Raw genomic sequence first — 17,263 nt, forward strand, 5'->3', positions numbered from 1 at the left:
TCTCATCATCATCACTTCAAGACAATAATCGGAACTAAATTGCATAAATGCGTGACTACTGCTAAATTTTTTTTTCGTTTTCAACAAGCAAACTGGAATTCTATCAACAAGTTTAATGCCGAAAATGATTTCAACCTCTACTGCTATAGTAATGTTGATGAGCTCGTCCGCCAGTGGTATGTTTGAATACGCGAGATAATCGACAAATGTGTCCCTCGCATAACTAAGCATAGATCAAATCTTCCCCCGTGGATCTCGCCAAGCACATCTCATCTCATGAAAGTTTTAGCGACGGTGATGAGAAAACATGAAGACAAACCAAATTTTTGTCTTCTGTTAAAAATCAAACGGAAATAAACAGCACTGAAGAATGAGATTGAAAAAGACCAAGCCAGTTCTGGAGAAAAAATCTTCCGAAGCAGGTGAATGACAGATTTAAAAAATATCTCAAGTCACTGCACAAAAGCAAAGTACTCACTCAAGATATAATCCTCGCAATCTTTGATGATCACAACCAAATCAGAATTGCCCGCACATCCGACGATCTGGAAAAAAGTGAACTATTCAATAATTTCTTTTCAAACATGGAAGGTCAAATATCTCCTGACCAGGTTTACGAGAAAAAGTAAAATAATTTCATCAAATTCTCGGAGGATGAAATCAAGGAAGCTCTTTCAAATCTGGATGCAAACAAAGCTTGTCGACCAGATAACGTTCGCAACACCGTCCTGGAAAACCTCTCGAAACTCTCAAAATCGCTTCTCCTTGCCTTTCAAACCTGCATCAACAATGGATATTTCCTATCCCAAAGGAAAATCAGCGATATTACATACATCTATAAGGAGAATGAAAAAGCCGATATGAGTCAGTACAGGCCGATTAGCCTGCTCACAAAAGTGTCCAAGGTCTTTGAAATAGTCATTTTCCAGCACTTGTATTCAATCATTGAAGCACGGCTTGAAAAAAGACAATTTGAGTTCCGCCACAAACGCTCGGCAGTTCTGCAGTTTTTTTGCACCTAAAAGAAGTGAATGAACTCTACGAAGCAGCCAAGAGTGAACACATATATGCCCTCTACATGGACTTCAAATATGTTTTTGAGAAAGTTGCCCACGAAAAGCTATTCGAAAAGCTTCAAGACTTCAGCATTGGTGGAAAACTGCTCAATGTTTTGAGCAGCTACCTTAGAGAACGGAAACAATATGTCAAGGTAAACAATGCCAGGTCAAGTTTTAGGATCGTGACCAGTGGTGTTCCTCTTTTCGTCCTTGCCTACGTTAACGACCATCCCAGAGCCGTTGATAAATACTCATCGTATAGCTATGCTGGCGACTTCAAAGTCATCAATGAGAGCAAAACTTGGCTTGTTGAAAAGACTCAAACCTTGAGTAAAGACAACCACATGTCCCACAACGTCGAAAAAAGTCGAATACTTGGTCTGAAAGGAAACGCTTCATGCGAATGCGGCGATTCTCTCGAAGTGGTGTCGCAACAAAAAGGACCTTGGGGTAATCATATCAAGAAATCTCTCCTGGAGTGATAACTGCTCTCGAAGAACAACCAAGGCCTGGCGATCTTTCTGGTTCTTGAAAGAAACTTCACACAAAGCCAATCCCGTCACAAAACTGAATGCGTGCGTTGGTTACGTAGTGCCTGTTCTGTCCTACGCTTCCCAGGTACGCATCAAAAACTGACCTGAAGTCTCTTGAAATAGTGCAACCCAGAGCCACTGCATGGATATGCGGAAAAGATGTACACTACAAACAGTGACTACTAAAACTTAACGTACTGCTTGTATAGTTGTATCTCGAACAACACGATATTCTATTCTTCGGCACAATATGCCAAGACAAGTATGCTCTAGATTCGAACGACAAACCTAAATCCAGAACAACAGAAACGCGGCAAAACGAAAACTTCGAAGTTCCTTTTAACAGGTTGAAGGAAACCGATACAAATTTTTGGACACGGACCGCGATTTATGAACATCTTAAACAAGCACATACCTGAGAATGAGTTAACGAAATCAAGACTGACAAAAATGTATCACGAATTCTTCGATACGATCTACAATGAGATGTAACCCTGTACATGGCGAAATCTCTGTCTCTGTGGCTCCTGTAACCCTGCCAAGAAAATTGTGCCAGCTGAAAACTGAAGGGTGAATTGTCACCCCTGGTCTCGTCCTAAAGCCTATCTGCTACTACTATTTGCTGACCTCTTCTCATGGATTAACCATTTCGAGTTAGTTCAAGTCTGCACAAAGAGTCGAAATGTTGAACTGAGGAAGGTTTTTAGACGAAATTTAAAGTGATCTAGGCTGTATCAATTTGCAGTGCCTTTGGCGGATTGAAGAAATTGGCGATTTTCAGCAATAAGATGTTGAGATGGATTTTAAATGAAGAATCGATAATCGTTTGATATTAAGCTTATCTTCATGTTATGGGCCTTCGGGTGTAGAGACATTTCTGCTTTTCAAATTTGTGACACCATCTATAGGTTTTGTAATTATTTAGTAGGAATTCTGCGAATTCTGCTCATTTAATTCTTACCCATTGTAAAAAACAGCGCTTTCAAAATGCACTCTGCTATTGATACTTACTAGTCTTTCCACGCAAATGAAAGACGTGCAGTGAACCTCGTCAATTTGTCTAGCCCTCTTTTGGCCTGCTCTTGCGGGTAGCCACCATAAAATTTGGTTCATTTTGCGAAATTGATTAACCTTGATAGCATCCTTTTTTGACACGGTAACTAATAAGAAATTTCTTAGCCTCCAAGACATCCCTATTCTCCAGGCTTTATGTTAGTCTAATTGCCAATATAACTCCATGTTCAGCTGAAAAAGTAACTAAATTCCTTGTCATAATTTTCCAGGTCTTTCTAGTATGATGATCATACTTGAATTCATTCCTATTGGCTCCAGTATTGATGTGATTCATCATTTATTTGCTCAAAAGTTTTGGTTTTAGTTTCGTTGGTATCACCAGAAATACCTTGGATCTGCAAACTTTTTGATATCTTTGTTTTTTAATATTTTCAGATATCGAAACAACTTTTCACTCTTCTGTGAAAATTTAGCTACGGAGACGGGGGATAACTTTCTTTCTTACGTTTAGACTAAAACGGGGGTTAACTTTCTTGTATGTTTTCTGATCTTTCCCTCATGGTGTTGCAAAGACATTATTTTTTTCGGATTCATCAATTTTGGGAATCGGCTTAGTTTTTTCTGATTTCAACTAACAAGTTAGCCACATATCTTGCATTTCACAAAAAAATCCCTTTGATGGAACTGTTCCGATCACCATTGTCATGACAGTGGTTCTACAGCTGCAAATTCTAAGGATTTCTAGGATATCATTAATTGGGACCAGTTGAAAGTCTGTGCATTTGGGATGATAAATACGGAGGAAACCTGAGATGCAATTAAATGTGCGATAGATCGGGGTTATCGATTTCTTTAATGTTCGACACAATTCTTCATGTTGATTGAAAGTCTCAGAAGTTACGTCAATCATGCGTCTTTTGATTTTTGATTTTTGATTCGTATCGGGAAGTTTTTAATTTAGCTTTTCGTAACTATTTTTTGAAAATTCAATGAATGACCAACAATTGAAACAACGTGGACCCTTTCAAGCAAAACGAATTAAATCTCCTAAATATTAGCGGCTTTTTTGCTTCTGGGTAAGTAACTTTGTGGAGGAGATGAGTGTTGTCTCTTTTTGATAGAGTTAATTAAATTGCAACTCTTTTCATACAACGCTAAAGTTCTGTTTTCAAGTGATCGAGGTGCAGTTTAATACAAAAAGATCGAATCTTTGACTTTCGATTCTGTTTTGATAACAAGTCTTAACAATGTGTAAAACAGGTATTTCAATTTCCATTAGATCAGTAAACGTCAAGGGCACCTTTTCGTAAGCGATAAACATTAGCAAGAACTCGGTTCTAATTTATAATTTCTTAAACTATTTTTTTTAGTAAAGAGTTATATTTGTTCCTTCGGTTCATTAGGCTAGTTATCGATTTTTTGTTTCTATTGTGCCAAAGCTTGAATTTTTAGACCCATAAAGAATTCTCACCCGTTTTTTTCATCCAAATCTAGTTTTCGTGCTCACTCGCTTCTTTTGATACTCGTCCAGTTCTCCAGAAAAAACAATGCATTGCGCTTAGCTTAATTGTTGTGATAAACTTATTAAATAGATTTGTTATGGCAAAATCCTTGTACTGGGGACCTCCAATGGGAGGGTTTTAGAGGCAAGGTTCGGGTATGGTTTGTTAGAGTCAAGGTCCGACTCTTCACATCAGGTCGTATCATTCTAACAGATTTCTATTTTAGAAAAATTTCTTGTGTTTTTGAATGTTAGCAGGCTCCGTGAATGGGATGTTTTGATGCCAACCATCTTCCCTCCAGCTGCTCGGACTTGGTCTTGGGTACTTCTCGTACCAAATATATAGACGAGGGTCAAGTAAAGGGTTGTGTTCACTCCTATCGAGGTGCTAAACTGCTAGATCTCTGTGATGTTATCAATTAATACCCAGACCAGAAGCTGAACACTGTTGTAGTAATTGCCGGCTTCAATGATCACCGTAGTAGTATTGAAACTTTCATAGAGCATTGGAAATTCCTCATTCAGCTGATTATTGTTAAATTTAGCCCAAATAATTTGATTGTTCCCAAAGTTATACCCACCAGCTGTAATCGCCTCATAAATAAAAAAATCAGTGCCCTTAACTACGCTTTGTATAATTATATTGATTCTTGTGCCCTAAAGTTGTTTATTGTTTCACCCTCATTTAGAAATGTTCTTGAACTTAAACTGTTCTGTAAAGACACCGTGCACTTCTCCTTTCATGGAAACCATGTTTTCACTATTATTCTGTTTAACATCATTCAATACTTTAAATATCGTTGCTGTTATTACTCTCCTGTAATTAAATTAATCTAGTCCCCCTCAGTGCAGCCTTCCCAACTCCTAGCCCGCAGCTTGATGGCTGATCAAACCCATTGTCCACTCTGCAAAGGTCCCCTACGTAGGGGAGGCGTCTGGTGTCATACATGTTATAAATATTTGCACGTGAAATGCAGTGGTCTAGCCGCAGCGAAAGATTGGACCGAAAACTTCAGCTGCAAAAACTGCTCTGAGATCACCGCAGCCACCGAAACAGCAATCGCAACGCCGGCACCACACAACGCTTTGACCGTTCCCGACACTGCACTCATAGATCCTGCAACAACGCACGCCCCCGAACGTTCCGTCGCCACAGCATCGAATAATTTCTGGGACCACTTCCAGCCTCATCACGCGGCAACAGTGCGCGAAATATACAGCGAGGTCGTCACTTGGAAGCCCTCGTTCTTCACGCTCGGTAAGAACAAGACTGGGGAACAGTTCGCCGAAGCCCTTCACAGTGTCCTCTCCCCGATTGCCGTAAACACGGATAGATCCGATATATCTCTGACCCTCTGTATGATACTTCCGCACCTAACCCTCAGTCGAACAAAGAACACGGACGATGGATCGAACAATAAGACCATCAAGCGCAGACTGCAAGCATGGTACAGCTGCAACTTCTCAGAACTGTTCTGTGAAGCGAAGGCAATCCAAATGAGAATGAATTCAAGGAACAAACAGCAGCACTCTGACCTCAAGATATTCAACAATTTCATGTCTCGTGGTAAGATCAGTAATGCTATTCGCGTTCTTTCGGATGAGCACAAAGGCGGCGTGCTCGCACCTACCGATCTCATAGACGGTAGACCGGTCCTCGAGATTTTACGCAATAAACATCCTGAAGTTCAACCCTTGGAGCCCAACTGCATTCAGAGCGAACATACACGCACGCTTCCTTACCACCCCGCTGTCTTCGACAAAATCAGTGCCAGGCTCGTCCGAAAGCATGCAATGAAGACTCATGGCAGTGCCGGGCCTTCAGGTCTCGATGCCGATGACTGGCGTAGACTACTTTCTGCTTTCGGGCAAACCTCCACGAACCTGTGCAAGCTTGTTGCCAAGTTTGCTAAGAGGCTGGCAACGTCCACAATACCACCGGATGATTTGATTACATACAATGGTTGTCGACTAGTGGCTCTGGATAAATGTCCAGGTGTGAGACCTATTGGTATTGGTGAAGTAATGTGTCGCATCACCGGACGTATAATCGTCGACTGCATCAGGCAAGATCTAACATCCCTCGGTGGAAACATGCAACTGTACCTGGGCCAGAAATGTGGCATAGAACATGCCATACATTCGCTTCGCCACAGTTTTGATGATCCCGAAAACGAAGCAATTCTTCTAATTGATGCCAAAAACGCTTTTAACGTGCTCAATAGACGAACAGCATTAGAGAACGTGAAAGCCTTATGCCCATCTTTGCATGTTGCCTTACAGAATTCCTATAGCCACCCGTCTCATCTCTACATCGGTAAGTCGACCATACTGTCTCAGGAAGGTACGACACAAGGCGATCCCCTTGCGATGGCAATGTATGGAATCGCAATCCTACCCCTAATAACAAGACTTCATAATGACTCTTTGACACAAAAATGGTATGCTGATGATGGTAGCGTCGTCGGTAAGTTAAAAAATATCAGGGCACTCTTCGACAAGCTCACTGAGCTTGGTCCCAAGTATGGATATCTTGTCAATCCTCCAAAGTGTCAGTTGATAATTAAGCCAGGAGGCGAGCGCCAAGCGTCAATTGTGTTTGCAGGCACAAATGTGGAAATCACGCAGGGCGCTCGAGTCCTGGGATCAGTTATCGGAAGCTCTGAGGCCAGTAAAAATTTCCTGAAAGATGCAGAAACTAAATACACAAAAAGTTTAGACAGACTTGGTCAATTTGCTCTCACCTCTCCCCAGAATGCCTATGCATGTTTGACGAAGGGGGTTCAACAGAAGTTGAGCTTCCTCTCGCGTACTACACCTTCCATGGACGGGGTTCTGGACAAGGTGGAGGAGCGGCTTGGCCGAGTCATACCGAACGTCGTCGGCAAAGAAGTAATCCAAGAGGAAAGAGAACTTTTTTATCTCCCTCTCAGAATGGGTGGGCTTAACATCGCCCTCCCACAAGATCTTCACAAAAATCTTAAGCAATTAGTTGAACTCTCAAGACCATTGGCGTCATTCAATAATATTCAACAATGTGAAGTAGAACAAACCAAGATCAGTCTCAGACAGAAAGCAGACAATCAACGTGAACTCATTTCGAAAAAGTCCAGAATCGAAAACAATCTACCAGAAATGAAGTATACCATCCAGCTGGCCTCGGAGAAAGGAGCATCAAGCTGGCTTAACGCGCTTCCGTTGTCAAAACATGGTTTTGATCTCACGAAGACTGAGTTCCGTGATGGAATAGCACTTCGCTACACCTGGGAAGCGAAGAACACGCCAGCCATATGCCCTTGCGGGAAAGAACTCAGCCTCACCCATGCCCTGCACTGCGCCAAAGGCGGTTATACGCACCTACGACACAACGAAATTAGAGATGTTATTGCAAACCTGATGGATGACGTTTGCCACGAAGTACAGATAGAGCCAGAACTTCAGTCGCTCGATGGAGAAATTTTCTCGAGTAATTCCACCACCACTGATGATGACGCTCGACTGGACATCAAGGCAAACGGTCTGTGGGGCTCCCGCTTTAATCGCACTTTCTTCGATGTGAAGATTTTCAACCCTCATGCGAAGAGCTGCCCTAAGACCATAAAAGATGCATACAAATATCACGAGAGCATCAAGCGAAATAAGCACGAAGAGCGAATCCGCGAAACCGAACACAGCAGCTTCAATGCACTGGTTTTTGCTTGTTCGGGTGGTGCAGGTCCATCAGCATCGCGCGTTATGAAACAACTCGCAACCAAGATCAGCGAAAAACGCGGAGAGCCGTACGCCGACAGTATAAGCTACATCCGAACGAAAATCAGCTTCGCTTTTCTGAGGAGCTGTGTTCTCTGCTTGAGGGGATGTCGTGCCCTCAAGCCTCGTGTTCTCAGTGAGACTTCGATTAGCGCCGTCGTGGAGGAGGGAAGGCTGCACTGAGTGTTTGGCTGCTTATCTTTATTCATTTGCTTATTCATTTTTATTTTAATCCTTCCATTCTAGTTCCCTATGTGTGCTATATATATATATATATATATATATATATATATATATATATATGTATAGGTGCTTTCCTCTCCACTTGTTATTTATTTTTGTGACTGGGCCGTCTTTACACTGTCTGGAGGGGAACAGCTTGGAGTGCAGCATCCGGCTACTAAGTGCTACTCATCATGCCCTATTTTTTGACCTACATCCATCGATGCCGGATGGTGTACACGGCCCTTTATTGTTTTATTAAGAAAGATTACACATCAGTCAAAGTTATGCCTGCAAATTATTTAATTCTAAAAATTTATTCTGTATTTCATTGCGGTGTCGGTTGTGCTATTTTTAGTTCACAAGTGTTTCGATATGCTGGCCAGATCGCCTAACTTAAACTGATTTACATCGTTTAAACGTAAATTTGTGCAATTGAGTCTGTTCACTCAGACGAGGGATCATATAGTTTTTCTCCATGTAATTAATAACGTAGAGTAGGTCTTTGAGTTGAAGAATCATTGATGCGGATAGTATGGCTGGCTACCGGGATTGCTTATCAATTAAACTTTTTTGTGTAATCATTTATCCACTTAGCGGTACCTTTTGAAAGAGTTGCACTTGCGAAACAGGACGAACAAGAGAACTATAGAAACCGAGTTTTGTTTTTTCTAACTTGTTATGCAACGTTCCACTTCAACATGTAAGGTACTCTATTTGCTTTACTTCTTTCTCATTGTGTTGACCATGTTGGTTTTATGTTACGTCAATCCTCAGATCCCTAATTTTCCAATTTTAATTCAGCATCGTCCCCATAAAATTGTAGGTGTATTTTGTCCTTCTGAACACTTTTGGTGTGTCTTTTTATGGCCGGTTCCGTTTTGCTGGAAAAAGCTCAATATTCGATGCCAACAAATTATGCTGGATCTGCTGCAAACTTCTATTAAATGCGACTTTCAGATGGGCTATAGAAGGCTGAAGACTCTCAAAAATGAGCATTAGGGGGTTATTTTATTTTCTGAGAATGAATAAGTTGTCAAATTTTAAACAGAAGATGGCCCTATGCTGCTTACGCATTCCTCCAAAAAATAGTCAACACAAATGTCCCCTGAATTGGTGATTTTTCTAGCAAATGAACCAAATCATTGGATTCAAACGGAAAACTAAGACTTGGTAATTACCACAGGGGACAATACCTTGATAATACAATGGGTGACACTCTGGGTTCTAAGGAGGAGTGCACAGTTCAAGTACTTGAAATTTTGAGCAAACACTATTTCAAGGAAATATTGAAACAGAAGTACAAAACTCAACTTATTAATAATTCCAAAGATGTAATCAACCGTTCGGGAAAAAAATGAATTCAACATGCCATTCAGCACATCTTAAAGCTTGCAAAGTAAACCTACAAATAAGTCGTTAAAGTAAACTTGGATGTAATCGACAAAGAGTGCTTTTAATGAGGCCAGTTGTAGCTCATTTAACGCAATTATTGGTGGAAAACCTTTTAATACCTACTGCTTCAGTAACATAGATGATTCTGTAAGGCAATGATACAAATTGCATAAAAAGATTTTTGGCAGAAATTGTCCCAAAGACAACCACAGACAGGGCGAGTCCCGGTCTAGGGTTGAAGAAGAAACATTAGTCTTAATGAAAAATGTCACCACATTGATAGAAGAGTTTTGAAATTGTCCACTCTGTAAAACTACTAAAATTGTAGAGAAAGAAAGTAACTACAAACAAACTTAGTCGACAATAAGACTGAGCTTGAAGAGGAAATTGTTTGAGGTCCGAACTTCCGAGACCTGCACAATTACTTACGAGCTGCCTATAAAAGCGACTATTTTTGTTCGGCTACAATTTTTTTAATATGTAATCAGATTGTTATTAATCAACAGTGAAAAGCATTTATAACATTGTGAACAAAAGCGAGTCAAAATTTACATTTTAAATCAAAATTTGATACTGTTAAAGCACATGGCCCTGACAATATAGGATTTCTTGTGCTCAAAAATTGGCTTGACTTGTCAAAGTACTGCTTGATATTTGTCAAGACTGCGCTGTCAAAACGTTTTCCCTCGCATTGGAAAAGAAACTGAACTTTCCCCATCTTTAAAGATGAAGACAGAGCAGATGGAAAACAGTAAAGACATACAAGCCTTCTATGCACTAACTCAAAATTTCTCGAAAAATTTATCTTTGAAGATTTGTACGACATGAAGTGATGCAGCTCAATGAAGAGCACTTTGTTCGGAGACACAGATTAGTAACAACACAGTTGCTGCTGTTGCTAGATCATCTTTACAAAAAATCTGATGGTAATGAAGATGAGCTCGAAGACTGCTAGATTTTTACTGTAATTTCTTGAAAACTAATGCCAGCTACCTACCTAACTAAACGAAGACAATATGTAAAAATTAACGATTTTAAGTCAGAAACTGTGCATGTAAAAATTGCCGTACCCCAAGGATATTGAGTCCTCCTCTGTTAGTCATTTTGTCAATGATTTACCCATGCAAACATCTAATGTGAATTTTGCAATTATGTCGACGAAATTAAGCTTGTTGCATCTGACAGCAAAAACATACAGCATGACAAAAACAAATTGAAAATTGGTGCTTGAGCAATGAGATGAAATTAGACAACGGTTTGTGCTGTCTCGTAGCACTCAAAGGTCAAGGCAATTCCAAGATCAGCTTGAATAACAAAACATTAAATTATCAAAGCTGTCAAAAAGATCTTGGCATTACAATGGCGCCTAGGTTGAACTGGAAAACTAATGTTGAAAAGAGGTGCTCTAAAGCAGTAACAGAGTTCTATTTTTTAATAAATTCGGCATTTATAAAAGTAAGTGCAAAACTTAATTCGTAAGCAGGATATGTGTTCCCAGAGTTACATCTGCAACTCAAGCCCGGTTCGCTAAGGAAACAGAAACTAATGAGATTGAGAGAGCTTAAATTAAAGCTACAAGTTGGATACTAAACCAATGGGAAATGCATTACAAGAAACGGCTTGAAAAACTCAATCTGCTTCCTCTCTCTCTCTCCTTATGTATAGAGAAATATTGATCTTATTCTTTTGGTAGTTTTTCTCAGAGGAAATTATTGTATCAAAATTGCAATCAGTAAAAATCAAAATTGTGATCAACCAAAAACCAAACAAGAACAAAAAAGGCAGATCAAAATTTCGGACGTATCAGACAACTAATTAATTTTATCTGTTAAATTACAATATGGCGGGTCTTTGGAAGTTCATGCTCTCCCGCCCAGTAGGTATTGCACACCCAGATACATAGCACTTGCCATACATATTGAATACAAATATGGCGCATTGGTCGGGGGGGGGGGGGGGTTGGGGCAAATAATATAAACCCACTAAGAAGGGGGTGCAAACGGAAAAGATTCAATACGGCAATTTGTAGTGCAGACAAAACGCGCTTAAGTTAGTTCTACAGGGGTTAGTTTTTAGTCATTATTCATAAACCAACTCTTGTGCTTTGACCTTTTTGTACAACTGCTATCCGCTACAGAAGGTAAAATCAGTCAACCTATGAAGGAATGTTAAACCTAGTGCCAGGACACTGAAGCCGAAACTACTGCTACTGCTAGCCCCATTTGGCTACTTTCGAAGGCAACCGATTGTTTGAGTAATTCGCCTGACGTTAGTCGGTAATGTTTTCGAGTCTAAAGCATTTCTAGTATCTTGTAGATCCCCTGTGCTGTAATCGGAGGAGATGAGTGTTGTTTTTTTGATAGAGTTAATTAAATTGCAACTCTTTTCATACAACGCTAAAGTTCTGTTTTCAAGTGATCGAGGTGCAGTTTAATATAAAAAGATCGAATTTTTGACTTTCGATTCTGTTTTGATAACAAGTCTTAACAATGTGTAAAACAGGTATTTCAATTTCCATTAGATTAGTAAACGTACAGGGCACCTTTTCGTAAGCGATAAACATTAGCAAGAACTCGGTTCTAATTTATAATTTTCTAAACTATTTTTTTAGTAAAGGGTTATATTAGATCCTTCGGTTCATTAGGCTAGTTATCGATTTTTTGTTTCTATTGTGCCAAAGCTTGAATTTTTAGACCCATAAAGAATTCTCACCCGTTTCTTTATCATCCAAATCTAGTTTTCGTGCTCACTCGCTTCTTTTGATACTCGTCCAGTTCTCCAGAAAAAACAATGCATTGCGCTTGCTCCAATTACTACAATTACACATCAGTCAAAGTTATGCCTGCAAACTATTTAATTCTAAAAATTTATTCTGTATTTCATTGCGGTGTCGGTTGTGCTATTTTTATTTCGCAAGTGTTTCGATATGCTGGCCAGATCGCCTAACTTAAACTGATTTACATCTTTTAAACGTAAATTTGTGCAATTGAGTCTGTGCACTCAGACGAGGGATCATATAGTTTTTCTCCATGTAATTAATAACGTAGAGTAGGTCTTTGAGTTGAAGAATCATTGATGCGGATAATATGGCTGGCTACCGGGATTGCATGTCAATTAAACTTTTTTGTGTAATCATTTATCCACTTAGCGGTACCTTTTGAAAGAGTTGCACTTGCGAAACAGGACGATTAAGAGAACTATAGAAACCGAGTTTTGTGAGTTCTAACTTGTTATGCAACGTTCCACTTCAACATGTAAGGTACTCTATTTGCTTTACTTTTTTCTCATTGTGTTGACCATGTTGGTTTTATGTTACGTGAATCCTCAGATCCCTAATTTTCCAATTTTAATTCAGCATCGTCCCCATAAAATTGTAGGTGTATTTTGTCTTTCTGAACACTTTTGGTTTGTCTTTATGGCCGGTTCCGTTTTGCTGAAAAATGCTCAGTATTCGATGCTAACAAATTATGCTGGATCTGCTGCAAAGTTCTATTAAATGCGACTTTCAGATGGGCTATAGAAGGCTGAAGACTCTCAAAAATGAGCATTAGGGGGGTTATTTTATATTCTGAGAATGAATAAGTTGTCAAATTTTAAACAGAAGATGGCCCTATGCTGCTTACACATTCCTCCAAAAAATAGTCTACACAAATGGTCCCCTGAATTGGTGATTTTTCTAGCAAATGAACCAAATCATTGGATTCAAACGGAAAACTAAGTTTTGGTAATTACCACAGGGGACAATACCTTGATAATACAATCTGGGACACTCTGGGTTCTAAAGAGGAGTGCACAATTCAAGTACTTGAAATTTTGAGCAAACACTATTTCAAGGAAATCTTGAAACAGAAGTACAAAACTCAACTTATTAATAATTCCAAAGATGTAATCAACCGTTCGGGAAAAAAATGAATTCAACATGCCATTCAGCACATCTTAAAGCTTGCAAAGTAAACCTACAAATAAGTCGTTAAAGTAAACTTGGATGTAATCGACAAAGAGTGCTTTTAATGAGGCCAGTTGTAGCTCATTTAACGCAATTATTGGTGGGAAACCTTTTAATAGCTACTGCTTCAGTAACATAGATGAATCTGTAAAGCAATGATACAAATAGCATAAAAAGATTTTGGCAGAAATTGTCCCAAAGACAACCACAGACAGGGCGAGTGCCGGTCTCGGGTTGAAGAAGAAACATTAGTCTTAATGAAAAATGTCACCACAATGATAGAAGAGTTTTGAAATTGTCCGCTCTGTAAAACTACTAAAATTGTAGAGAAAAGAAAATAACTACAAACAAACTTAGTCGACAATAAGACTGAGCTTGAAGAGGAAATTGTTTGAGGTCCGAACTTCCAAGACCTGCACAATTACTTACGAGCTGCCTATAAAAGCGACTATTTTTATTCGGCTAAAATTTTTTTTTCGGATTTTTTTATTGTAATCTTTATTGTAATCAGATTGATAATAATCAACAGTGAAAAGCATTTATAACATTGTGAACAAAAGCGAGTCAAAATTTACATTTTAATCAAAATTTGAAACTGTTAAAGCAAATGGCCCAGACAATATAGGATTTCTTGTGCTCAAAAATTGGCTTGACTTGTCAAAGTACTGCTTGATATTTGTCAAGACTGCGCTGTCAAAACGTTTTCCCTCGCATTGGAAAAGAAACTGAACTTTCCCCATCTTTAAAGATGAAGACAGAGCAGATGGAAAACAGTAAAGACATACAAGCCTTCTATGCACTAACTCAAAATTTCTCGAAAAATTTATCTTTGATGATTTGTACGACATGTGATGACGCTCAGTGCACAGCACTTTGTTCGGAGACACAAATTAGTAATAACACAGTTGCTGCTAATGCTAGATCATCTTTACAACAAATCTGATGGTAATGAAGATGAGCTCGAAGACTGCTAGATTTTTACTGTAATTTCATGAAAACTAATGCCAGCTACCTACCTAACTAAACGAAGACAATATGTAAAAATTAACGATTTTAAGTCAGAAACTGTGCATGTAAAAATTGCCGTACCCCAAGGATATTGAGTCCTCCTCTGTTAGTCATCTTTGTCAATGATTTACCCATGCAAACATCTAATGTGAATTTTGCATTTATGTCGACGAAATTAAGCTTGTTGCATCTGACAGCAAAAACATACAGCATGACAAGAACAAATTGAAAACTGGTGCTGGAGCAATGAGATGAAATTAGACAACGGTTTGTGCTGTCTCGTAGCACTCAAAGGTCAAGGCAATCCCAAGATCAGCTTGAATAACAAAACATTAAATTATCAAAGCTGTCAAAAAGATCTTGGCATTACAATGGCGCCTAGGTTGAACTGGAAAACCAATGTTGAAAAGAGGTGCTCTAAAGCAGTAACAGAGTTCTATTTTTTAATAAAACGGCATTTATAAAAGTAAGTGCAAAACTTAATTTGTAAGCAGGATATGTGTTCCCAGAGCTACATCTGCAACTCAAGTCCGGTTCGCTAAGGAAACAGAAACTAATGAGATTGAGAGAGCTTAAATTAAAGCTTCAAGTTGGATACTAAACCAATGGGAAATGAATTACAAGAAATGGCTTGAAAAACTCAATCTGCTTCCTCTCTCTCTCTCCTTATGTATAGAGAAAAATTGATCTAATTCTTTCGGTAGTTTTTCTCAGAGGAAATTATTTTATAAAAATTGCAATCAGTAAAAATCAAAATTGTGATCAACCAAAAACCAAACAAGAACAAAAAAGGCAGATTAAAATTTCGGACGTATCAGACAACTGTTTAATTTTATCTGTTAAATTACAAATATGGCGGATCTTTGGAATTTGATGCTCTCCCGCCCAGTAGGTTTTGCACACCCAGATACATAGCACGTGCCATACATATTGAATACAAATATGGCGCATTGGTCGGGGGGGGGGGGGCGCAAATAATATAAACCTACTAAGAAGCGGGTACAAACGGAAAAGATTCAATACGGCCATTTGTAGTGCAGACAAAACGCGCTTAAATCAGTTCTACTGGGGTTATTTTTTAGTCATTATTCATAAACCAACTCTTGTGCTTTGACCTTTTTGTACAACTGCTATCCGCTACAGAAGGTAAAATCAGTCAACCTATGAAGGGATGGTAAACCTAGTGCCAGGACACTGAAGCCTAAACTACTGCTACTGCTAGCATCCCTACCCTAAGCCCCATTTGGCTACTATCGAAGGCAACCGATTGTTTGAGTAATTCGCCCGACGTTAGTCGGTAATGTTTTCGAGTCTAAAGCATTTCTAGTATCTTGTAGATCCCCTGTACTGTAATCGCATACCTCAGAACGCTCCTAAAAACGCATCAATTTTATGATCCCTCAGATTTTACCAAAATACGTTTTCATAAGTTGCCAGCAAATTGAAGAAACTATGCGACTTGCAAGTGGTTTTCATAACGCAAAATGAAGATCAAGCTTTCCCACCCTAAAATCATCTTCCTATAGAGACCTTCAATCTCACCTGGTATATGAGATAAATTTTAATGGATGGGTATCCATCTATGTGGGGCAGACAAGCGGGCTTGTTACAACTAGGATATCAGAACATCGAGAGAAGGGTTCACAGGTGTGTCAACATCTTGTTGAATGTAGTGGCTCCACGAATAACATCGTGGAATATCATCCACGAAAATTCTGGAAGCCTGTCGAACAGTAGAGAAACTCATTACCATCGAAGCCACATACATCAGCAAGTTGAAAGCCGGGACTAAACACACGCGATAAATATAGGGGCGGGAACTCACGCTAAAGTATTGGTTCAAATCATAATTTTGATTGGGAAAGAAAAATAGGGCAAAAATTTTTTTTGTGCATGACAAACCGAAATTTGCAAAGCCCACACAAGAGGGATATTTAGGGTCTGGGCAAATTCGAAATTACCCTAGAAATACCAAAAATATGGTAAAAATAGAAAAATCCGGAATCGGAGTTTTTTAATGAAATTGATAACAGCTGTAGATATGAGTTGTAAATAGGCTAAATATTGTAAAAAAAAAATTTTAGATCACCTTTTTTAAAATAGTTCCTAGAATTGTTCAATTGTGGTCTCAGACAAATATAAATACATATTCATTTTACCCTTTATCACTTTGTGTAACAGTTTTAACCTGACAATGAACGTAAAGTTCGAAAACGTTTGTTTTAAATATCAGAATTATTTTTTATTTGACAATTTAGTTTCTTCTACAATAACCATTTGTTAAAGCAAGCTGAGGGAGGCGTATCATTGTCAGTCGCGAACTGTTAACTGATGTATCGCTTGGGTAGAGTTAAGTACCCGTAAAACCAAGTCAATGGCTTCCTCTGTGGGAACGTTTTTCTATTAATACTCAACAACTTACTAACGAAATTGTCCTTGTTTTAAGATTGATGGTTAATGTTAACTTGAATATTCCCCGGGAAGCGTGTTAAGCCAAATCAATTTTTTTTGAGTATCGTGGTGATTTTTTTGTGGTTGCATTCATATCCAGTCCTACGGGACGCTGAGGCAATGACGAGGCGGTAATTTTGAACAGAGATAAAACAGAATTACTCGTTTTTTTTAAAAAAAAGATCAGCTGTCTTCCGAGGAATTTCAAAATAATGGAAGTTTCGTTATCTTTAACCGAAAGTTAGTTGTCGTTATCTGGGCTTAATGATTGAGAATAATTTGAAATTTGACTTAGTACTTAACAGAATGTTGATAAAAATGGCGACTGCTATTGGATCAACCTACTTATTGAGACATCTAATGACGTTAAAAGAAGGAATTGTAC

Source organism: Convolutriloba macropyga, chromosome 3 (genome assembly GCF_964194025.1).
Source record: "Convolutriloba macropyga chromosome 3, txConMacr16.3, whole genome shotgun sequence".
Taxonomy (NCBI): Eukaryota; Metazoa; Xenacoelomorpha; order Acoela; family Convolutidae; genus Convolutriloba; species Convolutriloba macropyga.